The sequence below is a fragment of the Galleria mellonella genome, unplaced genomic scaffold (genome assembly GCF_026898425.1).
Source record: "Galleria mellonella isolate WM207_F2 unplaced genomic scaffold, CSIRO_AGI_GalMel_v1 utg132, whole genome shotgun sequence".
Taxonomy (NCBI): Eukaryota; Metazoa; Arthropoda; class Insecta; order Lepidoptera; family Pyralidae; genus Galleria; species Galleria mellonella.
Window position 1 is genome coordinate 3,246,443 of NW_026441989.1, and position 27,279 is coordinate 3,273,721.

The 27,279-nt window shown below is 29.4% G+C and overlaps 1 protein-coding gene across 3 annotated transcripts in view; it reads right to left on the reverse strand.

Annotated features, from left to right (window-relative positions):
- Nucleotides 1-27,279, reverse strand: part of LOC113518498 (uncharacterized) — a 66,378-nt gene that overhangs the window by 20,935 nt on the left and 18,164 nt on the right. The window contains exons 2-3 of one of the 3 annotated variants that reach the window (XM_026903459.3): nucleotides 26,788-26,834; nucleotides 8,110-8,165 (exon numbers count right to left, since the gene is read on the reverse strand). The gene's annotated coding sequence lies outside the window, so the exon portion shown is untranslated. Of the gene's footprint in view, nucleotides 1-8,109; nucleotides 8,166-21,532; nucleotides 21,698-26,787; nucleotides 26,835-27,279 lie in introns of those variants that run through there. The other 2 variants (XM_026903458.3, XM_026903460.3) reach the window with 2 other exon arrangements.

The following is a 27,279-nucleotide window of genomic DNA, read 5'->3' on the forward strand; positions in this document are numbered from 1 at the left end:
AGAATAAAAATTTGTAAACAAAAATTACTAGGTAATTAAGTCCCGTTATGCTCGTTTGTTTAGACATATAGGTGACTGATCTGTAGGTTGTGCATGTATGAGTATGTATGTATGTTCGAAACGTCATTTAACCAGCGAAGTTTTTTATGTGAGAATAAAACATTACATAAATAAACTGAGTGTCATACAGAATTTATCTAGTATTTTTACGTGATGAGTAAATAAATTTCTTGAGGTTTTCTCTATAAGTAGAATAATTACAAGAGTGTTAAATATACAAACTTAATGAGGTAACTGCATTGTCCGCATCATTTCTTATTATATCGCTTTATTTTTGTAAAGTATAAATATTTGTTATGTTTTTATAATTTGTACTTGGATCTGACCCACATTGACTGCATTGTATATTGTTTGCAGATTCTAAGACTACTTTGCTTATGTTTGCTAAAAATATTCGAACAATATTATTTAAGATCGATTCGTGATAAATAGCCAAATAATATTATTAATAAAAATATTTATAAGGTTATGTTATAATTAAAATCTAATATTCTGCGCGAAGTATCTATGTATATAACAATGAAATAGCACTATTAGGTAAGTATGCTAAGGGCCACAGGTCACGAAAATTACAGTATAAATAATAATATTCTGAAACTGTAAAAAAATAAGACTTAAATGAAATTTCATTTGTTTAGTTTGATTTCGACTCCTAAAGTCTTACATAACGCAGTTCCTTTACGGTAAAAACTGTGATGTAGTAATCACTTGCTCTGCGGTAAAAACAACCAAAATATCAACTGTCAACTGCAACATACCACAATGTGCAGAATATTAAGTTGTTCATTATTATACTTGAGAAGGTAAAAGTGATCACACAGGAAGTAATTTTATTCGGTGACGACAAGATGATAATATCAGATGGCGTGTGAATGCAAATTGTGCGGAGGTTATGCTAAATCTACTTCCCTAGAAATCAGCAATGTGATCGAAGTAATTGCTCTCTGTATTGCTATTTGTGCGTGATCAAATGCAAAACTATTGTTGCGTAAGTGAATAGATACGTGCGCAATATTCTCAAAAACTACTGGACCGATTCTTATCAATATATCTACTCTGTTATGTATGCAATCTAAATATTTATTGTATATTAATTTTATTATCAAAAATTGTGAGTAATTATGGATAATAATGGAATGGTGGCCCCGCCTGTGCTAACGGTATAAGCTGGCGGGGCACCAGTGTCGGATGATAAGTGAGGATGAAAAGGCAGGTAAGTCAGCCCATTGTGATGAATACACCTAGAATTCAGAACGATGGTTTCCAGGGAGACCACGTAGAGATCGATTTAACTGGGTATATTGCTAGCAATGCGACTGGTAGTCCGCATTACCGTTAATCCCTACCTACTTATAAATAAATACATCGTTATTATATTAAATATTAATAACGATGATTATATGTGGCAATATTGTTACTTTATTTGATGTCAATACACATACATAACGGGAAATTAACAATCTCACTGTATTTTCCTGTTTCCGACAATTATTTCGACTTCATCCGGAAGTCTTCTTCAGGAAGCGTTTGGCGCTTTGTGTCACAGCGTATCGTCTCGTGCGAGGATGAAAATTTGAGAACCTCCGCCTTTTTTTAAATCAGTTAAAAAGTTAAATAAGAAACAATTAATTTCATTGTTGAAAGTAGATAATAAGATTACGTTTGACATTATGACAATTTTTTTTATGTGAAAAGACGAGAGGAGCATCGGTTCGCTTGATAGTAAGTGATTACCATAGCCTGTGGACACTAACTACACCAAGGGAGACACCAATGCTATACCGGTCTTTTAAAATGATATAAATTATTGATTTAAAATCTGACTAAATAAAATCATTACTAACATTAGTAATCTACTAACATGTACTAACTGATCATTTTATATGCTGTTTCTGCATTAGTAAGTAGACTAATTGAATAACTTGCTACACACAGAACCTGCTCACTATATTAGCCTGACAAAGTGGCAAAGCATAATTTGTCTCATAAATTGTATATATTATCCGTGTTATCTATTCTTACCATAACTATTTACGATTCACGTCCTACATTTGGCTGTATACCAAAAGGAGGAACAATTTGTTACGAGTGCGTCCTTTCGTTTCGTATAAGATAAATGGTTAATTCAGTAAATGAGCTTTTGCAGTTATGTTTGTATACGACTGTTTATTGCTTGTAGTGTAATGGAAGAAATACACAAAGATGTTATGAATAAATTTGGGAAAATCTCATTCGCTGTCTATTTATCACTGTAATAAAATGGAATCGAGGGCAGAACTGTACAGGGATTTTTTTTTAATATTTAAAAGTACGATTTCATAACAGACGAAACTGTATGTCTATGTACTCATTTGTATTTGTATCAAATATAATTTATGTTTGTGTTAAAAAAAAAATTCAGTTGTGGCAGAATTAGTTATTTTGATTTAAAAGTGAAACTACTAAACTGATTTTAATAAAATTTCTATGGAATTAATCTGTAAGTATATTCTTCCAGGTAAAATGAATTGAAAATTGTACAGTCTTTAGCATTTTATTTAAGCTTCACGTATTATTCGAAATTTTAAATCACAAGTTGTTACTTATAAACTAGTTTATGAATAAATTGTATAATAGACGTAAATAAGATTAGAAATCTGATTTATTGCAATATTACTTTAGTTAAAAGTGCATAGATTTGTGAAATGGTATAAAATGGATATGAAATTGATTCCAATTTCATTTCCATCAGTGTAATATGCTCATTTTAACCGCTGTAAAAACATTTATTTAAATTACATGGTATGAAAGCTTAACATTTTAGTTCACGGGAATGATAATGCATGAGTGAGCATCATAGCTTATTTTGAATCCATACTGGTGTAAATGTTATTTTTTAATCGACCGTTATCATTTTCCATCAAGCGACCCATGTGCATGTTTTCCATTCCCCGTTATACGAAACTAATAAAAAAATTTAGACTGCACGATGCAATAAAGATAGGTCATCGATCTAAGCGACGTTTATATATAAATTGTACATTTTTATGTTTTTTATTACATATTTTTGTTTTACGCAGACGTAAACGTAATACAAAGAAATAAGTTTTCTGTATTACACTTTTATGTGAAATAAAGTTGATTTGATTTGAAAGGAACTAGAGAATGCCATTTTGGTACTGTTGGAAACAAGCTAATGGCTCTCCAAAGCCTTTTTACAATAGATTACTTTTCACGCTAGAGTACTTAGTTTTATATATTTGATGCGTAAAAATATGTATACCTATATTTGTTCGCATGACAGGGACATGTTCAGTGATCCGGATAAAAGTAACCTATGTCTTTCTCCATCCATCTCCGTATTGTGAATGTACATATAACAAATTGCACAGTGATTTTTTTATACTACGAAGGTGGCAAAAAACCTACAGCTCATCTAATGGTAAAACGGTTACTATAGCCTATGGACGTCTGCAACACTAGGGGCGTCACGTGCGCTTTGTCGACCTTGAAGAAACCTTTTTGAAGGACTCCGTACTATAAAATTCTGATTGGTTGGTTTTGGATTGGTTAAGGCGGTAAGAGTTGACAAACAATCAAACTCACATTTATATTTATAATAGAGTAAGGATTAATAAGTATAATATATTAATAATGCAATGCTGTTATAAAAACATGATATTGGAGTATTTGTAAATTGCTTATAAAATCATTATTTATATGTCTATTTAAAAAAAAGTCACATTTAGTACATAATTGACATACGGGAAGTATTTTTTATTCACAGTAATACTACTAATAGGTACGCTTAACGAATTTCAACAAATACTGCATAACAATTTGAGCCAAACCGCATTCGTCTGTGCAATTTTATTTGGTGACGGAAGTCGAATTTGAGGGCATTGAAGAATCTGAGATTTGAAGTGAAAATACTATACTTGGAGAGGTAGATCACGTGCAACTGATCAGTATTGAGGGCGCGATCGCTACGAGGATGTATTGGTATACAGACGCGACAGAAATACGGATACACAATGATGTGTGATTCGGCTGACATATTATATGTCACGATTGTGTTGGATAACTTTTGATATTCCAACCTCATTGCATGCAATTTACTTTTGGTTTTGTAGTCGTAAATATCGTTTCCTTAGAATAGATATTTTATGTTTTGAAGTCAATGGTTTTGTTAGTTTTTATCCGTACATTCGTTCGCGTGAAAGAGATAAGTTTACTATAAAATGTAGTTTATGCCTTTTTCCATTTCATATAGTAGGTGTATATCAAGTTTCACAGTAATTGGTTAAGCCATTAAGGCGCTAAATCGTAATAAACAAACTAATTTTTACATTTATAATTTTAGTAAGGATTTCTTGAAGACTAGGCTACACTTCCTTTGGAAAGTGTTAAGAGTGATCACATTTCACAAAAGACTTATGAGTCGATTCCAGAATCTGTGTCTTCAACTACATAATATTAACTAGGAAAAGGTATTCACTTCAAAGTAATATCGTCAAAATTTCAATTATTAAGTAGTAAACTATTTCTGAGAAACTTTATCATATTCTTTTTTTGTACTAAAATATATGGTAGTAATAACAATTAGTGATAAAGTAAGCAAAGGTGAACTTATCTTTAAAAGAGATCTGTTCCAATCAACTTTACACAGTGACATAGGAAGTAGTGAGTGGGCAGCGGTAATGCAAAAGAGAAATATGTAAATAATTTACAAATCATCACACTTTTTGTTCTTTTGTAAAAAGAAAGAAAGATTAGATAATGCTATGTGTACGAATGCTTGTTAAGATATTGGTACCGTGTGTACGTTGTTGTTCAATTTTCCAAAACCAAGACTATGTTAGCTTGAAGACAAGGCAATCGGTCTAATCATCTATCATTCATTATTATTGTTAAATATATTATATTTTATTCAACAAAGAAATATATATACTACTCTGTTTTTACCGGAAAAATCAACCGCGTAACCGGGACACGTTCGACCGGGATAAAAAAAGTAGCCAATGTTTTTCTCCATCCCAAATTCTATTTGCGTACCAAATTACATGACAATTGTTAAGGTGCCAAGAGGTAACAAATAAACAAACTCTTTTTCTCATTTCTAATATTAGTAAGGACTGAAATAGCATGGGTCAATCGTGTATACACTAAAAAGACAATTGTGCCGTTTTTATCCAATGCAAATTATATTATTTTGTTTTTATTTTTATGAGAAACAATAATGTTCTGATGTTGATGGTGTTCAATAATCACATTTTATGTTTCCAATACTTGTTCAAAAAAAAACTGCGTACAATGTGGCAGTACCAGGACTTGGATAACAGGACCACATTCCTGAAGTTGATAAAGTGTTTGTATTTATATTATGTCGTAGTTTATCTTCAACGTTATGGAAAGATAAAATGATAACCCACTGATATCTCTTTGACCTATTTTTAGTGACAAGTTCATTGTTGTATCAATATTAGGTTTTATTTTTTTTTTCAGCTTGTACTAGCTTCGACAAAATGTTGCTGTATTTTATATTTATTGTAGTAGTTTTATTTTTTGTATATATTAAATCCACTTAAATATATTTTCTTTTATAAAGGAATGAAGTTTTAAGACTGGTCCGGATATAAATAATAATCATCATTATCATCATATCAGGGGGTTTTGCCAGTAGTTGCCACGCTTGGCAGGCGGATTGCCAACAAGAGTTACTCTTTGGAGATGTTTAAGAGGGACGCTGCTGCCCATCCCTCGCCCTTCTTTAGTCGCTTCTTACGACATCCATGGGAAAGAAAGGGGTGTCCTATTCTATACCGGGACCACATGGCGTATATTTAATGAAAATAATTTTAATTGAGACAACGGAATAAAATACAAGTACATTTAATAAAATTATATTATCGAAAAAAAAAACCTTTAGGAAGTAGCTAAAAAAATAATAAAAAAAGGCTATAATAGAATTATAAGGAAGTTTGGAAGTGTCAACAAACACGAAGTCGGCAAATGGGTAGAATATTATTTAACTTCAGTGTCGCTATGCTAATGGTGAAGCTAATATGGCAGTAGACACGACAATGTTAGTGAAAAGGCTAGGTTCACGTTTTCTCTTCAAATAATGATTATTTATGTAACATTTTTATGTATGCACGTAGACGATGCGACAAAGTGTAAATGGACTACCGTGTTCGTCATAGTTTCCGCTTAGAGTCAACTATTGTAAATATTACATTACAGCGAATATTATGAATGAATGGAATTTACCAGATTTTACGCCTGTTTTGGAACAAGTTTAAATCGAAAAAATAGTAAATTATATAAGTTAAATAATTAAATTGGAGGTTTTATAAATAATATTAATATAACAGAACTTTTTATAACATAAATATAACAATCTTGAATAAATAGGATTTTATAATATATATAAATAAAAACGAATTGGTAAATGTATTGCTAAGCGCAAAAGGCCAATTCAGCTTATATTTTTTTCAAATATTCGTGTCAAATTTCAAGTACGAGGAAGCTCCTTATGTGAGAAAAATTGAAAAAGTTGGCCGGAAGAAGGTTAAACCTCCATTTTTCTTTTACACATACAAACTGTTTCTATCTGCCAATTCAAACATTTCAATCAAATATTGTCCAATAGCTTTTAGAAAGAACGACGTCTGTTGATTCAGTTTGTTTTTCAAATAAAATGTATGAATACCTTTTCCATTTATATAAATTAAATACATGTGTGTATTGATAAAAATTGTTTTTTATATGTATATATGCAAACCTACCGTTAGACATATTTTCATTGCACACGTAACATATACGTATTTCATCATTACATCTAACATCTGTATCCATATTAGCTTTGTTAGTTTTATTATTATTGAACAAATACATTTTCATGGTATCTTTATATAGGTACATGTACATATATATATATATATATATATATATATATATATATATATATATATATATATATATATATATATATGTATGTGTATACATAAGTACACTTTATAGGTTTGTATGTACTTATTCGTTCGAATACGTATGAAATAGATAATTTATTGCATTTTTTAATATATTTATTTAGATCAATCTTACAATTTAAGAAGCTGTTGATGCATTTTAGACAATCCTAATATGTTAAATCACAGATGTAAATAATCCAGTAAAGCTACTTTTAGTTTCTAATCTGCCTAATAATGGATTGATTGGTTATTTTTGATTATGATAAACATTATCGAGCTTCTATAAAAATGAGTGGAAATGTTACTAATATTTAGTATTAAAGAATATGTGATTACAATATTTTTTTTTATATTATATGACACATTTTTTTCATAAGTGTAAACCTATTAAATAATTATAATGTAACTGTAGCAAGGCTACGTTAATATGATGAGAAATTGGTCTAATTGTTGTCTATTTACTTTAAATTTACAAGTAAAATAATATAAATAAATAAATTGACAATTTCAATTGTTCGCTAGTTGCCATATTACGCAAGAATTTGTAGATTTTATGGCATTAATTTGATTATGTAAATAAGGTTGACTAAATATCTGATATAGGTAACAGTAACACATCTATACTTATAAAATCTTTTGTTCTTATTCAACTAAGACAGTTTAGAAAATTTTAACTTAAAGAGGAAACACGACACCACGCGTGCAAAGCTGCGGATAACAGCTTGTAAATGTTATGTCCTGTTATGTTTATAGTACTGCTCATGTCTATAGGCGAAGATGACTTTTCCATCAGGTAGGCCGTCAGCATGTTTGCTATTCTAAGCTGCATAAAAATATTTGTTTATTGCTAAAAGATTGATGAAGTAACAGAGCGTTTAAGTAATTTTATATAATTCATAAAGATCTAAGAAAAAATAAAAATAATTAAGACAATTCTCATCTTACATAGAATTCTTCAAATTATCAGTTTCATTTTACTTTTGTGTACATTGCCAATAGACCCAAGAACATAATTCGATTATTATTATCATGTAACCTTCTTCACATCTGGGATAATACTTTTCATACATTTGTAAACAATAAGGATTCCACTAACCTTTATGTCAATGTACGGTTCTTTTATTTGTACAGCCGACAGTATATTCGTTCAATCTGCAACAATATGTAAAATACTGTTAAATTTCCAGTTACACGTAATAGATAGATAATTAGATTATATTAATAATAATATCATTTATTTTAATTTCATTAATTTATTTTAGACATTATTCATTTAACATGAGTTTAGATTTACATGTACTTTAAATACTTAATTATATATTATTATTCTAAAATAATTTAGTAATAATGTTGCGTATAAATATGAGAGGACTAACGTTAAAGATTTTGTAAAATAATATAAGCTACATATAAAGGAATTATATTATTTAAAAAAAAATTGGCATACAATTAAATATGTGGAATTCTATATAATTAGTATTCATAAATAGTTATAGAAAGGGATTTTACTGCATACTACGTATGCGGTCAATTAATAAGTGTATATATATCTCAGTTGCGAGAATGAAGTTGGTGAAGAAAATGAAAAAATTTAAAAATTTATAAAATATTTGGATTTTCTATATTCAATCTCGATTATGTAGTCAAATAATTTTAAGAAAAATTTAGATTATTACACCAAATAAATATATCATGAGCTTAATATATGCGGGGAAAAACCGCACAGAAAACAAATTACGCCATACACACTATAGGCATAATAATTATATTAATATGTAAAATCAATCTTACGGATATAATTCGTAAGATTATTTTTATATATATAATTATACTATATTTCTAATAATTAATTAACGATGATGACTCTGATTAGAAGCATGAGTCAGGTAGAGGTCAAACTGTTGTCTTAGAGCTAAGATTAGATGTGACGCGACAGTGACGCATTATAGGCTAAGCTTACGTACGGTCACTACCCTGTACTCATTCCTCGAAACACTCGACATCGTTTCAATTTTACTTCTAAATTAGCATCTTGTGGTATTCGAGTGGAAGCGTACAAATCTCCGTAATTAAAAATATATTTTTGCAATACGTATGTATGTATAGTTATAGATTTAATCTATGAAATTAAATTATTTCTAAATGTAAAAGATCGTCTACATATTTGCAGTCTCAGTAACAAACAAATTATACATAATTGGGATAATTAAAAAAAAGTTTCAAATTAAAATATAGAAATGAAAATAAAGATCTTAAAACATTAAAAGGTAAAAAAATTCTTTGAGTTCACTGCCAACTGGCACCTTACATAGGCGACTTACTATATTTCCACGCTGAATGGCTAAGGATATGTCGCCATAGATTTCTACCAGCTGACGAGATATCTCTTATTACATCTATTATTATTATTATAAGAATTATAATATGTAAAAGACTACTTTTACTATGACTTCATACAGAAGGTTCTCATTCTTTTAACTCCATCAGTTATAAATCGATTTGGATATTTTTGTTTGAAATGTTACAACCTTAAAATTCTTTAAAATTATTGTTAAAACAATCTGTAACTACACTTACAGATTGTTCTCACAGGAATTTTATCAAAATCTTCTCAATCGTTTAGTTTGTAAATCAAAATAAGTAGTTTTGTCACACTTAAAGTTGGTTATATTTGTGGAACATAACTAAATTATTTAGTATAATTAAAGATCTGTATTCGAAATAGAGTTACTTATAAACACATAAATTCATATGAACAGAAATGGATAGAACAAATTATCTAATATAAAATATATTACAAAGTCTTGGTATCGTTTTATCGTCTTTATTGAGGCATAAGCTACGATACAAGCGTATACGCCAAGAGCAGATATTTTTCAATGGCATTTGTCGACTAGCCGGGTTATTTTGCGGGTGGGAACTCTTTAAAGCTTTAGACGAACCGGCTTTGGCTTTTATGCCGGGAACGGGACTTTTTTTGCCTCTCTTTGCGGGGGCATTACAATTCGGACGTATATTGTTATTCTCAATGAATGGCGTCTGGCTTATGAGTACCTATAATAACAATATACTTAAAGGAACTCATAGCATTTATTTTGAAAGATTTAACAAGATTGTGGTCAATTCAAGAATTTATATGTAAATAATACAGTAAATTTTTTGTAACGTGGTCAATAAAGAATAAATAAAAAATAAATAAGTATAAAAGTCAACCCTATAAATTAAAAAATTATAATGTTGTAATAATTATTATATATATTTATAATATGTAGATCGGTTCAGAATTGGCGAATAAATTATTGCGAAACGTATAAAAATATATAATAGATCAATTGAGAACCTCTTCTATATGGAAGTGGATAAAATAATAAATTGTATACAAAATCAAATCACATTTCATAATGTTGTATATATTTATATTTTAATATTTATTTCAAAAGATTATATTTCTGATAATATTGCATCACTTCATCATTTGGTTTATGATAATAAGGAAATTGGAAGTTAACATTATTTCGTCATTATCATCAATAAGTTGGTTAATTTGTTTAAAATTTTCTTATTATATAATTTTAGATACCTTTGCCCAACTCGTGTTTCTGTCATGAAGCAACTACGCTTGTATGGTTGTGTTTCGGTTTGAAGGGTGGGATATGGCAGTGAAATTATAGAAGATGGAGGTATAATATCATCGTCCTGGGGGGGAAGGTATTGTTAGTAATGAGGACTACTAGTCCTAGTGCTAGTAATGTACCCAGTCTTGTCGACCTCCACGTGGTTTCTCCTGAAAAACATCGTTCTGTATTCCAGATGTATCATCATGATGGGCTAACTGACCTGCTTTTTCATTCTCACCTATCATCCCTCAATGGTGCCCCACCAGCGTATACTATTAGCGTAGGCGTTATTTATTTAAAAAAATCATCCTTAGAAATGGTAACGTATAATACTGTAATATTTATTTATTTTATTTATTTATTCATTAGTACAAATATGTGTACATGGTGGACTTAATGCTAAAATCATTCTCTCCCAGTCAACCATATCTGTCAAATGAATGAAATTAAATATCAATAACAAATACTGTAATGTCCATTATACTCTATCATGGACATCACAGTATTTCAGTAACGTCCATTGTACTGGCTATAGGCGATAGTTACTATTATCCATCAGATGGGCTCTCAGCTTGTTTGCCATTCTACGTATCATCAAAAGAAATAAGAAAAATGAAAAGAAAATTGATTTGGCAATCAATATTTTGCTTCCTACAACTAACAACCAGGTTAGATATTTTCTTTCCGAGATAAAAATTATCTTATATATGGACCAAATAATACAAATTTACAAAATTTTATTAAATACGTTAACTACTTTCGAAAGTATTGTATTAGTTTTATATTTTAAGATAGATTTATCTAGTACAGAGTTAGGCTTTTATAAAAGGGACTGTAGGAAATGACTATAAAAAGAGTCGTTGCGTTTTACGCCTCTACCAAAATTGACTTCCAGGGACTAAATTCAGTTTTACGGCATATGTGGGCCTTTATGACGTGCAAACCCCATTAAATTGTCGTTTTATTTGTTTCAAAAGAAGTCTTAATGCAGTCTGGCCGTTACGTAACAAGATAGAAAAGTTTTGGTGTTTTTATGAGTCGGAACTCTGCATTATTTGCCTTTGTCATTATTAAATCATAGCTTCAAGATTGCCTTTTCGCGGTTGAAGTTTTTTGGGTTATTTCGTTACATTATTCAGGACAAAATAAAAATATATTTTATGTTTGAATTAATATTAAGCCTCTTAAGTGAAATTTAATTCAGGATTGTAAATTTAAATTTAGAAATAATTACAAATTAACGTAAAATACAGTAGTTTTATACTGTTTTGGAATCACGCCTATCATAATACCTAGATGTTACAACTATTATACGAATGCATCTGTACATATGTGCCTGCTTTTTGTATCCTCATTATGTAGATAAGCACTTATGATAATGAAGTATACCTAATTTCAGTTCTATTAACAGTTGCTCAAGTGTTAAGAGCTCCGGTGTTGAATATTCAACATTATGACTCGTGTCTGTTTAGGAAATAACTCTTTGACTCTCAAGGAGTAGCGTTTAAGACAAAAACATGAAATATTCACAAGATTCTTTGTCTCACAAATTGTGAAACTTGACGGCAAACATAGAGGTTTACAAGATGAAAGAACTTTAAATGTCCATAATAAATCTCACCTTAAGATGTGCATCTAAAGATTTTTGTTTATTATTATTAAAAGTGTATTTGAACGAACTATTATTAATTAGTAATATTACTACCTAACATGAACTAGATATTTGGATTGGGTTTAAGGAAACTTTATTGTCGATGATTTTTATGACAATATTAAATAAGGCCTAGTAATAATAATAATTACGTTTTATTTCAGGCAAGATCCAAAATAGCTATCATCTTCTGTGAGGTACTATTTTCCTAGTACATTTTGGAAAACCGATTAGGCACTGGAAAGTAACCTAGATGGTTCATTTAAAATAAATAATTAAATATAACTTTCAAAGTATTTTTTGGGTTCCCTTCAAGAAGGGAGACGAGTCGAAGCGTGTAGTGTGCCGAAGGAATCATCGTCCATAATTGATCTAGATCTATTACTCAGTACAGTTTAGTAGTAGGAACTGTTATAAATTTTGTTAAAATTTATTATTTAATATGTTTCTTTGTTAGTTTACATAATAAACAAGAATATGCGTTATTCGAAAAAAAAAATACAATTACTATTATTGCGATTAAACAAAGTGTTTATATTAATTTACCTTAATGTTCAACCACTACCTACTGTTTTAACAACCATGGTGTTATTAAATATGACAATGACAGACTACAATGCAAGAGCAGAATAATCAGCAACTTATTAACTCGAGATGACGTTTATGTAGCTTTGTCTGTTGATTAGTTTTACCTGGTTTTAGTTTATACATATGTATATACAATATAAGACAAAACCTATTATTGTCATAACAGAATATAATTATAAGTATAATGGATATTTCGTTTAGTTGCGCCAATTTTTCTTAAATTGTGCTATTTATCGTAGAAGGTTAATCTTCATTTTGTAGTAAAATGAAACACATATTTTTCATATCACTGAACCTATTTTCGGGTGTACAAACCACGCTTGCATCACTTGTTCAAATAAATGCTTTGCATCTGGTTTGATATTCTCTTGTAAAAGTAGTATAATTTCGAAACACGTAATGATGTTCAAAATAATAAACATTTCATTTTGTATTTTGAGTATTTTTAATGTTTAAATAAGTACTAATACATTTTTGTATGAAATTTACGATGACGAATAAGTTGATAGAATGTTTTACAGAAAAGACTTGACAGTAACCGTTGGCTATAAACATGAACAGTACCATGGATATCATAAATACAGTGCGACATCCATGGTTGTCATGAGATTTTATTCCTAAAGATTATAAGGATAACAAGGTGTCATGTATTCGGACCCTGTCATTTTATTGCCATATCCCTCCCATCAAATTGAAACAGCCATACATATTTGCTTGGCAATAACAACACGACTGGGATAGAAGTATTTATAAAGACAAATTTTATAAAAAAATCTAATGTGATTAAATGATAATATGTATATATATATATATATATATATATATATATATATATATATATATATATATATAATTATTATAGCAGTAAAATTAAATATATATTAACTGGACAGTAAATTAGTAAAAATTTACTTAATGCATGCTAGTACTAACACATTTCAGAAATTCCTAAAATAATTGATTTAAAGAAAATATTAACTTATTACAATAACTTGTTGCAATCAGATCGAGAACCGATTAAATTGTATTGGTTGCTAAATGACTATAAAACTTACCACAATAATTTAACAAACAGTCAATTTTATGAAATTCTCACTCTATCAAATATTCGTAATTGCATCACGTGTTCATTTTAAAGTGTTTATTCTATAAAAGTAAGAAGTACTTAATGTTATACTGGTATAAAATTTTCGGTGAATATAAATGTATAAATATGCTACATAGACAACCATAAGGAACGTTCCTGAGCCACCTGCGTCCACTGTGCACAGGTAGTCGACTGCAATGCATTTGAGTTCGTCACTTTATATATTTAGGGTCGTCCTACACTGCGTTTAAACACTACAGATATGCTAAGTATTAACTAGTTATTGTTTAAATTTTTTTAAGTTATTAATATTTAGAAGTAGTTAATTAATTGCGTCATATTAAAAATTTGGACCACCAAATCCACCACTCTTTTTCAGTTCTAGCAAGACGCAACTAAACGATAGCATAATATAGCATATCACACAATATATAAGAAAAATAAAATTACATATTATATTAAGCAGTTTACTTCTAAAGTTATAGTATACAGCATTTTTTGTTAAGAGACCTACAAGTAGGATATTAATGGCTTGCAAAGTTACTACTAGAATTATTACAACATTGTTTCACATATTTGCTATATAGCTCTTATGTCTATGTGTTAAATTATGATTTAGCGATTATTATGAATCCGGCTTCGTAAGTTTTTTTTTTTTTTTAATGAAATACAGTTAAAGTTGATAATGTAGTTTTTTATAGGTATTTTTTTAAATTGGTTTAAATTAGAGTTTGTCAAACGAAAAATCAAATCTTTCCTCTTCGTAATATTGATATAGTTAAAAAAATATACGTAAAAAAATATAGGTAAAAATATACGTTTGATTAATATGATGAAATATTAATTATAAATATTTGGAGCTATAGATACCAATCAAACAGTAAATTGATATTGCTGTCTTGGTATGGAGTTATGAGGTAAACGGGTCAATAAAATGCGAACCAAATAAATAAAACTAGTGTAAATTAGGCTGCCTAATTAAGTACCTATATACATATTTGATTGTGTATTAATAATTTTGTATTTTTCAATTTTATAATAATGTCTGTCATTTTTATTTTAGAATTTAAGAAGTAGTATCTCGTTTAAAATCACTAATGAAGTATTTAAATTTCGTGGTACTTTATGGGAAATATCCTTATAAAGTATTTTAGTGTTATAATTAATGACATGTACAATATATAATATGATAAGATATATATGTTTTCGTAGTTCAATATGGTTATGCTTCTATTAGATAAATATGACCGTCTGATCTTGAATACTTATTTCCTAGAATTCTTCAACGCAGTTGAACGCTGTTTAGTTTTTCTATCTTATTTATTAATTTATTATAAAAATAAAACCTTCTACAAATCTATTTTAACTGTTGGAGTATTTTTTTTTTTACTTTCTTTTAAATTGAGAAATTAGCGTAAAAGAATAAGACAAAACACTTCAAGAGCTAAAATAGGTTTATGAGCAGTTTAAAGTATTTATGAATAAGGTCGAAAGAATATTAATAGAAATTAGCTCCATAAGTAATAGACCTTATAAATATCAAACATCATCCAGTATATTTTTTAGTTTTATATGTTCAATAATTGCTAATTTTAATATATATTTAATGTACCATTGCGTTTTGTAATAAAACAGTATTTACTTACTAAAATTGTAATAAACACTAGTCAGGTGCCAGTCTAGTTTTTTTTATATGTTATTCTATTCCTGGCCGTAACGTTGATCTTTAATTGATTAACCGCTGTTAATATAATTCTTCAGTGTAATTATCATTGTTGAACTTGATAATTACATTAATCATACAGTCATTAATACCTAAATAGTTAATCACAAATTAAAAATAGATACACTATTCGTATCATAGTTTCGGTGGTTTTGACCATGATAGATGTTGTAACCACAATATGGTGATGGGCGATTATCTATTTATTTATTTATCACTTTATTGCACCAATATTACAATATTTGTTGAAGGATTTTCAAAAAATATAATGTAGTACAAAAGGCGTTCTTATTACTAAACAGTCTCTTCCAGACAACCTTTGATTATACCATTATTTCACTATAAACGCAGTATTTTAAGGTACTGCGATTCTGCGAACGATTTGATAATTATTACTAACTAATCAGTGAATTAATCTATGGCGATTAAACACGGAGGCTGCTTTTCTTGTAATAACACTCGTACTGTCGTGACATATCGCTTCAGTGAAAGCACAGTTGTCAGATTACGTTCATAATACAGATACATGATCTATAATTATGGTAATGTATTTCCACTTCTGGCTTACGTGTGGTCGATATTTCTTCCTGTTTACCTAACTGACTAGCTGTACCCCGCGACCTCACCAATAGTCGTATTGTAATATTAAATAGCCTCTAAACATCTTCAAGACATAAGCTATCAAATAAAATTTTCTAATCTAACTGGTAGTTGCAAACATTAGTGCGTTCAAACAAATTTTTCCGTTTTATTATATTAGTATACTCATAGATGTATGTTATTTTGCATAATTGGAGCTCGTTAGGCTGAAAACTGGTTCAATACCTGGGATATCCATATTACATGGTTGTTTTTAACATATATAAGTAACTCAAATGTATTTTACTTTCAGCGAAAAAATTATAACCTCCCATTTTTTTAAGAATTTTTCATGACGTTTTTAGAATTCGCATCGTTTTCGAGACAGTATTGATGTTACATTGCGTTTAAGGAACTGGTTACCCATAGTGAAGTCGCACAATTTACTGATCGCGTATCAAAGTAGTTTACTATTTAATATTTTATGTTATATAAAACAATAATTAGATTTAAATTTATGCATTACAAAACATTCTCACTGCTTCGTAAATTTAATTTACTAAAAGCATGAATAATTAATAATGGCAGATTTAAACTAAACAAGTTATTCAATGATATATATTTAGTCGAACTATGTTGTATACAACAAAAGGAAGTATTGTGAATGAGGTTGATGCTTAACAAAAACTGTTGAACCTTGAAGATTTAACTCGGGGTAATCCTCTTTTAGTTTACGGTACAGGAAGTTTAAATATATGTATACTAACATATATATTTTTTGTAAAGATAAGAAAATAATGTTAGTCATACTACTGCCATCGTTATTATTACCAAATTACATATTATGCGCTAGGTGGCTTGGAATTGCAAGTGCATTTACTCACATTTTGCTATACATTTCAAGTCCCATAGTTATTCTACACTACATTTACCTCTATGTAGTCACACATGAGAGCTTGTCTTTACCTTTTATTTTTTGAATGATTGACCTACTACTACAGCAACCTACAGCTTGCTATATCGGACTTTGATCTTTTTTGCGAATATCTTCATTTCGAATTTTATCACACATCAAGATTTTGAACATTGTATGTATAAGATTACAGCTTAATAAAAATTGTGTTAATACCTTGATTAGATCGAATAAAGTATGCTTTTTAACGGGTGGGTTGCGAAGCCTCTATAGGCGAAATATATCGCGAAAACTACCTCAGCAAAAAAAAAAACAAAGTTATAAAGATAGATTTATTAAGAATAATGATAATTAAAACATTTGTATGTTAATACAAATTAATAAAAATATAAGTAAAAATATCCTTTTTCATACGTCATGGAAAAGGTTGAATAACACTGGAATAATGAATTATAAGATGAATGCATCTTATATGTTAGAATGATCATTATATTGAATAGTGAATATGAATTAAAATCTAGTTGCGCTTTTATAGGTTTTTTCCTTCAATAAACGTGATACCTAAAACATGTTTATTATCCAATACGCGTGATATCAAAACGTAATGCATGTTTAGCTATCATAAGTTATGTTTTGAGATATGGTCCACAAAAAGTCGTGTATGTAAATGATCTGAAATAAGGCTTGACGGTCACGCTTCATGTATATGCAAGGTCAGAAGTATTAGCAAAGAGCCATTTTAACTTTAAATGGCTACAAAAAGACAAGGAAAATAAAATCATTTCATACCAAAGAACTATAAAACAAGAAGATATTAATAATTTAAAGATAATTAATACATTAAAAGAAATATTAAAATCCTAACTATTATTCAAGGGAATATAACGATTTTCGTCCAAAAACTACGAAAACGTTTAATCACAAAACAGTAAATTTGTTTTAAAAATTACTTTAAAAAATATTAACAAGCGCCTTAATTGCCAAATATGTAAGTATATATTACACTATAGATGCAAATTTGTATAACAATTTTCTATTTTAAAATACGAGAACTATGCGTAATAAAACCACAGAGATAAAATTTTAACACTAACTGCCTGAAAATGCATAGCTAAAACTAGGTCTAGAAGCGTATAATTTTGCATAGGAGTTTTAAAATTGCCATGGAAACAGGAGATAACGGGTTTGCGCTGTCGAAGCCGCGTTAAACAGTTAGTAAAATAACAGAAACAAAAACAATAGTCAGTTTATAACTCAGAGTTAGTTTAGTAAAATTTATAATATATACTTATACTTTTTGTGAATTAATTATACTTTAAGAGACTATAGGGATCCTCTGAAAATTTATCTATCAACTTATAACACAAATCTAAGAAGACTTTTATTGCTGCACTGTCTGTTCTTGATAATTATATGTCCTTTTTTATGCAACTTCGAATGGCAAACAAGCTGACGGCCCACTTGATGGAAAGTGATAACCGTCGCCTATAGACAAGAGCAGTAACATGGACATAACAGAGTATACTGTTTCGCCCATGATACCCCACATGCGTTGCTATTCCTGAAGACTAAGGTGTTATTCCTCTGTACCCTGTAAATTCACTGCCATATGCCATCCCTTAAACCGAAACACAACTGTTTCACGGTAGAAACACGAATGAAACAAACGACTTTTGTACAAAGTCTCCCTCTGGTCTTCTTTACTTTGTCTATGTATTGTAATATTTGTAACAATAAACATATTATTTGTTTAATTATTTAATTAAATAAAGTCCTGATAAACGTATTGCTCTAATTATGAAGCTTGATTGTCTTTGTGTATCTTAATTATTACCTATACTCGATAATGTACTTGATAATGTACGTGAATCACAGAAATTCCTACCCAGTTAATTAACTTAGTTGTTAACTTGCTAATGAAATGTCATTCAAAACGCAATAAAGAAAACGTAGTTTGGGATAACAATTAAAAGATAATTCAAATTAATTAGACTTTACTTGAGCTGTCAATTTGAATTATAGTACATAATCGGGAAGTAGGCTGTGACAAAAAGCAATCAGAGGAAACAGCGTTATATGGAGCGTTAAATGCGCACCTCAGCTCAAAGCAAACACGTATTTCCATTGCAAATTCGAAGGTTTTGTGGAATGATATTAAAATAAAATTCAAGGAGTTTATTGGAATACTTGATTGTGACAATAAATTACCACACAGAGTGCTTATATATTTATTAAATAGCATGAAATGTATTACACGATTTTAAAGTAGTTTATGGAATTAAAATATAGAACTATACGGATGAACTTGTTATTCTAATACAAAATTCGAACATAACTGCAAATTTTATTGATATAGCTAATTGTTATATCACCTTAAGACATAATAAGTATAAGTATTAATATCAAATGTACTTCTGATATTAAAAAAAAAATATAGAAATGAATTAAAAATAAAACGGCATCTTAGGTGCATTGCCGAAACAAAAATAACCAAAGACAATTTTTTTATGAAATAAAAAATACTACACGCGTACGTATAAAACCAGATTTTATTATTCAATGGAAATGACAGTAAACATAAATGCAATTATCACAGTTTGATACATTTCATCAGAACCGGATTCCACTATGAATCAAACGTTGGTTATATTGATTACGCAAAAAATACAATTTGTCATCACATTAATATTTAATGTTAACGATATTACGGATGTCGCAGTACCTGTTGGTTGATTTTATTAATTCACTGTATAGGTGCCTATATCACTTACTGACTCAACGTTAGTATATTTTTGTTAAACAAATTATGTTGTTTTATTGTATTTATAAAATGAATCTTATATTTATGGTCACAGAACTGCATGTACAGTGTATAATATTAGAGTTTTTGTCCGGTTCCTCATAAAGGGTATCCTAGCTTGAACACCAAGCGATTAGTGTGATTGTGTGGTACTTCTTATGATAATTATCTATTAATCTACCAGAGGGAGACTTTGTATAAAAGTTGTTTGCTTGGGCACCTCTGTCCCATTTGTGTTTCTACCGTGAAGCATTTGTGTTTACAAGGCTGTGTTTCAGTTTGAAGGCATATATGGCAGTGAATTTACGTGGTACAAAGGCATAATACTTTTACCCTCGGGTTTGGTAACGCATGAGGGTATCATGGGCAAAACAGTGTAGTCTGTTATGTCCATGGTACTGTTCATGTCTGTAGTCGACGGTTACCAATTTCCGTCACTTGGATCGTCAGCTCGTTTGTCATTTTAAATTGCATAAAAAAATCTTAATATAATATTTGAGAATTTTAATAATTTATAGACTAAATCATAAATATTTTAATATTTTTATGAGAGACATGATGTGTGATGCGTGCGTGAAACGCTTAGTAAATCGCATGTTTATGTTAGGTGGGTTGGTCTTGCATAAAACAACTTAATTAGATAATAGACAATTCTGATATTGTTTTCATACATTTTATCTGTTTATTTGAATTATTTTGGAAATTTTTATAATATATATTAAATGCTAATAAAACAGGTAATTAATGGAAGATAGAGGTATTCTTATATGTTAGGGGTGTAAATTGTCAGATTTGCAATATGGGTTTACAATATCTAAAATTGTTATTAAAACTGTACTAGGATTCAGGTCAATAGATATGCAGTTACAAAGTTACGATACTTGTTTAGTATAGGACATACCTAGGTACATTGTTCGGCTATAAATCAATTTTGGACTTGGATGGTACTTATCTGCAGATATATTATGACTGCTATGAATCACTATGGAATGCTTTGATGCGTCTTGACCTTGCTTTGATAATATTACGTATAATATTTCATATTAGATATAGATACTTAAAAATATTTTATTTCTAAACATATTTTATAGCGTATCCACACCCAAATTGTAATTGTAATAAGTATGAATTATATTTATAATTAATATTATAATAAAGCATTTTTTTTGGAGTTGACAAAAAATAATATTTGTTATTAATATTTTAACCAATATAACCTAAAAAAAAGCACTAAAAAGATATTAACTGTATATTCAGTATTCCAAAATATTTTTTACTATTTTATATTTGATTTATTAGATATAATAGATATAATTTAAAAAAAAACAAAAATTAAGCAATGGTTAATTTCAAAAATAATTTAAAACAATTGCTTCACTCACTATTATAAAAATAAGTGTAAATAAGTTAAAAATTTGTAGAATTTAACAGAGATTGTATAATTATATATTTCAAATATTTATTTAGTGACAGATCTCATCATAAGTCCCAATTAAGAAATAAGCATTAAGATTTATATTCAATTTAAAGTAGTATTTAGAAATTAAAAATAGTATCATACCTTCGAAATTCAAAAAAGGCTGCCACAAAAAATAAAAAAAATACAATATCCCAAAAAAACTCACGATACACACTGCACTTAAAAAGTTTTCGATCAATTGAAAACAATGTTTACGAAGCGTTTCACTTATCTATAAACCTATGAGGTAATCTTAAATTATAATGCGATGAAACGAAACGTTCACTTCAGCGAAAACTCGCTACTGAACTAAACTTATTTTGTCGACAGCGTGCACGAAGCGGTCCGGACCCACGCTATGCAACGATGTAGCAACAAATACATTCTACATTGCTGCTTCTTTATCACTGCAGAAGTACATAGTTTATTTTTAAGTGGTAATGTAAATGGTATATAACAGTATGACCGACGATGAAATTTATAGAATGCAAACGTCTGAGATACGTCGTCAGGCGGGATTTCTCGCACGTGAACAAATTTGATTCAAGAATAGGATTATATTTATCGAGGTAAAATTGAGAATGCTTAAATATTTTTCTAGGGTAGGCATATGTAAATATCCTACAAGAATATTTTTTATAAATATTTATAGCAATTAGTCCATTGATACTTTTGATATCTCTCTAAAATAGTATAGATATTTTGTCTAGACACATAGGTACACACACAGGTACACAGGTGGGGCACAGACACATTTAAATCTATTCAAGTATATAGAAATTAGTATGGAATAAAGAAAGTCACGTACTTACACGTCATACATATTACGTATCATGAATCCTGAAACTATTACACTCAGTTTTTAGGCAGTTACACGTTCGCAATGTTCTTTTCAACCGACTTCAGAAAAAAGGGGTTCTAAATTCGGTCGTATTTTTTTATGTTTTGTTACCTCATAACTTTATTGCTTCTAGACCGATATGTAAAATTTTCGTTTTATTTGAAAACATTTACTTACAGATTGGTCATATAGAATTTTATGAAAATTGTTTCAGCAGTTTAATTTTTAGATCAAAACAACTGGTTTTCTCACAATTGAAGTCGCTTTTTTTGTGGGTCGCAATCTTTATCATAGAATAAATGTTATAATAAAATTCTTGCCAAACAAGACAGGTAGGTACTACGAGACCAAACATCTCATCGCTTGCTTGTTATTCACGAAGATATAAAAATATTGTCTAAGGTGACTTGAATAAGATACTTGATTTAATCTAGTGTGAATAAAATGACTTTGCAACTAAATGAAGATTACTTTTTGATGCGCTTATTATTATATAAATGCTAGTTGTTCCGCGATTGTTATTTTCCCTCTACTACTACCTACCGCGTTAATTTTTTATTATCAATATAAAAAAACCTCTATCTCTCAATATGGAGCAAAGAAGCAAAAAATTTGATTAAAATCGGTTGTGTGGTTTCGAAGATTACCATGAACGAACATCGTGATACAGGATTTTTATATATTAAGATATCTAATTATAAAAAATGAATCGCTAAATATATTGTTAAATACAAAACTTTGACGTTATTATTTAATTGAAATGTTTGAATTAGCAGCTAGGAAAACGCACGGGGAAAAAAATCGGATTTCTACGTTATTTCAGGTAATTTTTCTAATTGTTTGATTCTTTATAAGAATCTTTTTCTTTCGGCTGGATTTATTTGGCAATTCATTTTTCGAGAAAAATTGCTCGTTTGTAATATTTGTACTCGGCAACGTATTTAGTAATTCCTTTTTAATTATACATATATGTAGATAGAGATACAAGGGCAACGTTACTAGAATAACATCTGCTTCTAGTATAGTAAGCGATTTATGGACTTTGTTTACAATGTCACATTTAAAGAACGCATTAACACATACGTTGTGTAATGTGACACGTCTTGTTGCTAATTCATCAGAATGTCGTAGACTATGGTCATGATTAGCACTTTGTATCTTTTTGGTATTATAAACAATTGAACTTTATTACAAACGTCATAAGGACGTGAAACGTCAAATCATTTAAAGGTGGACTCACCATGTTTCGTTACATTTAGCATTATCTCTCTGTGATTTCGTGAGAATATAATATTATGCCATCGACAAAAATATTTTTGTGTAAAAATCACTTACGTTCCGTTTGTTGGTGTTCTCTATAATATTTGAATAGTCTGTAATGTAGGTAATTTCTAAGCTTCACAAAAAGGAATACATTTATAGCGGTATTGACTTTTGACACACATATAGTTCCTAATTTTTTTTTAATACTACCTACCTATAGAGCGACATAATAATATACGAATACAAATAAATAATCCACATACAAATAAATAAATCTTTATAACATCGTAGGTACTATATCAATTTCTTGAGCTATCTTTTATCGTTTGAATCAGATCGGCCAAGTACTTTAAGCGTAAAAAGGTTGTAGGGTTTTATGGCTCAACTGCTAGACGTATAAGCATTTACATTCACATTTACAATGTAACCTCTTTTCTTTTCTGAAACTGGAATTCTTTTCTTTTGCCGTTATGTAACACATTATTGTTTATTCTGTGCTAACACTTGAAATTGATAATTTTGAATTAATAGTGAGACTTCCATTGATATATTAGTTTATATCCTGAGACTACGTTTCATTTGTTTGTTATAAATGTTGTTGTTTAAACTTTTTTGTTTGTTTTGTGTTTGATTGTTTTGGTTTAATTGTTGTGGTTTGTCATAAACTTTTCGATAAAATCACGTTAATCACAATCTAGAATTATTAGCATTGAGAAGTACTGATATAATTTTGGTTTTAATCCTATGAACATTAATCTTTGAATTCATGTAGGTATTCCTGACTTATCCTCATTTTATAATCATTCAAATACATAATCATCACAAGAATAGAATTGTTCTGTGATAAGGAAAACAGTACAAAAACCCTCAAGTGTTAATTTTTAATCATATCAATATTATTTAAATTATTTCAATCAGAATTATGTATATTAAATATTATTTTATATAAGTATTCTATTGCTTATATTACGAGCAGCTATATAGCAGTAGTAAATGGAAATAAACAATTGTTACGTTCACTCTTCCATACGGCCGGGTCACTTCCTGAAACGACAGGGGAATGGCCAACAAATCCGATTACCTGTCATATCGATCGTGTTTACACTTCGATAGAGTTTTGTTGTGTGTAGATATGATAATTTTATACACAGATATCTAGAAAACTTACTAAGTAGGTAGCTTTTATTTATTTATTTATTTATTTATTTATTTAACAAAGTATGTTTGTATTAGCACAGAATTTATCATTGCCTCCTACACTAGGCTGAGCCTGTCCTGTAGGAAGCAGTACTCGTGTTATCATATACATGCATATAGATATTAGATAGCTTTGTAAATAGATTAGTGTGTTACATTTTATTTACTTTTACCCGCAACTTTATCCACGTGATATGATCAATTATAATTTTTTTGTAACGCAGGAGGTAAACGGACATGTGGCTTATCTAATAGTAAGTGACTACCGTTAAGGAAAAAGGCATTGTTAGTAATAGAAATTGATTGTTAGTAGTAGAAAGGTCTAATACTTCCATTGCTGGCAATATCCTATCAGATCGACCTCCATGCGGTTCTCCCTGGAAACCATTGTGGTTAATCTCTATGATATTCGTCACGATGGGCTAACTGACCTTCTTTTATCCTCACCTGTTACCCCTCACTAGTACTCCGCCCAGCGTATACCGATAGCCTATACGCTATATGCACGATGAGGTTACTATTTCTTTCTCACCCGTTAAAAAAAAGTGACTATCGCCATCTATGAGTATTTGCAATATCGGAGAATTTGTAGCTGTGCTGAGAGGCCTTTTAAAGGGTTAGTTGAGCCGTTAAAGCGCAAAGTGGTAACAAATAAACTAACACACTTTGACATTTAAAATATTAGTAAAAATGCATAATACATAATACATAGAAAAATAATGAGTGAAGTATACTATTTTTAAAATAACATTACTTATATGATTTACATTGCTATCTAACCATTTTTGATAGTAGAACCCATGATACATATAGAATTTTAAACCTAAGATCACAAAAATGATAAAATGCGAAAGGACATATTTCTCATACAAAACATTCAACACGCGTATCTTTTTATTGTGGGAATTGAACTCATAAAATTGAATGTGACAACAATTAGGAAACCACACAGAAGCCAATTTTTAGGGACTGTCCAACAATTACTTTTCTTTTTATTTATTGACGTGCATAAGCAGTGGGAACGAATTATATATATTTATACATATATAATTTTGGTTACGATATATCAGATCTTTAGTAACATAATATACTTATATTATAGATTTTGTTCTGTAGAACTCTTCAACATGATGGCTACAAACACCTTTCATCCTCGCACTGCTCGCCATTGGCTGGGAATCGATTCTCAAACCATAGAATCAGAATCGTCACGTACAGTGCAGTTTTTTTTACACAGGGGACAAACGAGCATGCGGTTCATCTGATGGTAAGTTACCACCGCAACCCATGATCACTCGCAACACCAGAGGAAAAGATTCTTTTAGAAAGGAATATGCTCTTTTCTTGAAGGTTATGATGTTGTTTTAGGGAATCTTTTTCTCATGAACACTTACGGGTAGGCTGTGAAATGATCAACTTGCCGAGGTTTTTCCTAGAGACTACTTAAGGGTCAACAACACGCATATGATATCCTTAGTGTTACTGGCTTCCATAAGCTACAGTGAATTCATTTACCCTCGGACGAATGCTTATTTGCCACTATAGTAGTACAAAAAAAAAACATAAATAGCTTAGTCAATGGTCAAAAAATTTATTATACACGTACTATTTGGGATAGAGAAGAACATTATTATACTGTAAGAGATTGCCCTAGCGATAAGACCGCCTTTTGTACCTTTATGTGTATATTTTAATCTGTATTTTTGTTACTGTATTTCACTTGAATTATTCACTTGTCATAGTATATTTTTATTTATGGTGCAATAAAGAGGTAAAAAAAAAATTATCATACTTGCACTGATGAATAGTTCCATATGGCAATGGAGTTCATCTCTGGTGTCAATTAATTAATATAAAATTTATTTTACATTATGTAAAATAATGTCTATGAGGCTTTGTCGTGCGAATTGGTAAAAAATGTAATGCCTGATAAGCTGTTTTGTAAATAAATAATAAATAAGTATACACTACTATTTATATCAGTCAAAAAAATTACGTGATCGAAGTTACGGGTAAAAGATACTAAGAATATAATAGTGTTGACTAGAACGCTTACCATAAGCAGGTACGTTGCTATGATGTACGACGATATTTGGTGAATACCTGCAGATATTAAAAAAATCTAGTAAAAACTAAAATCTTCCAGGGACTTATTTTAAATTTATACATATTTGGTAGTTAATTGATAATATGTGATAATAGTTGTCAACGAATATAATGTTTGATAGAGGTATATTAGAATAGAATAGAATAGAATAGAAATCATTTATTCAAATAAACTTACATTGAAGCACTTTTGAAAAGTCATTACATTTTTTTTTAATTTACCGCTCGTTCGGAAAGCTGTCTCATCACAAGAAGAACGAGCAAGAAACTTGCGTGATGCTCTTTTAAATAATTTTATTATTATTTTACATTTTTAAGTTTAATTGTGTGAATACAAACCACCAATTAGCACTAATTCAATTAAATACTCAAAAAGAAAAAAAAAATTGAATACATAACCAACTGGTTAAACAATTAATAAGAGGAAATCAGTCATAGTGAT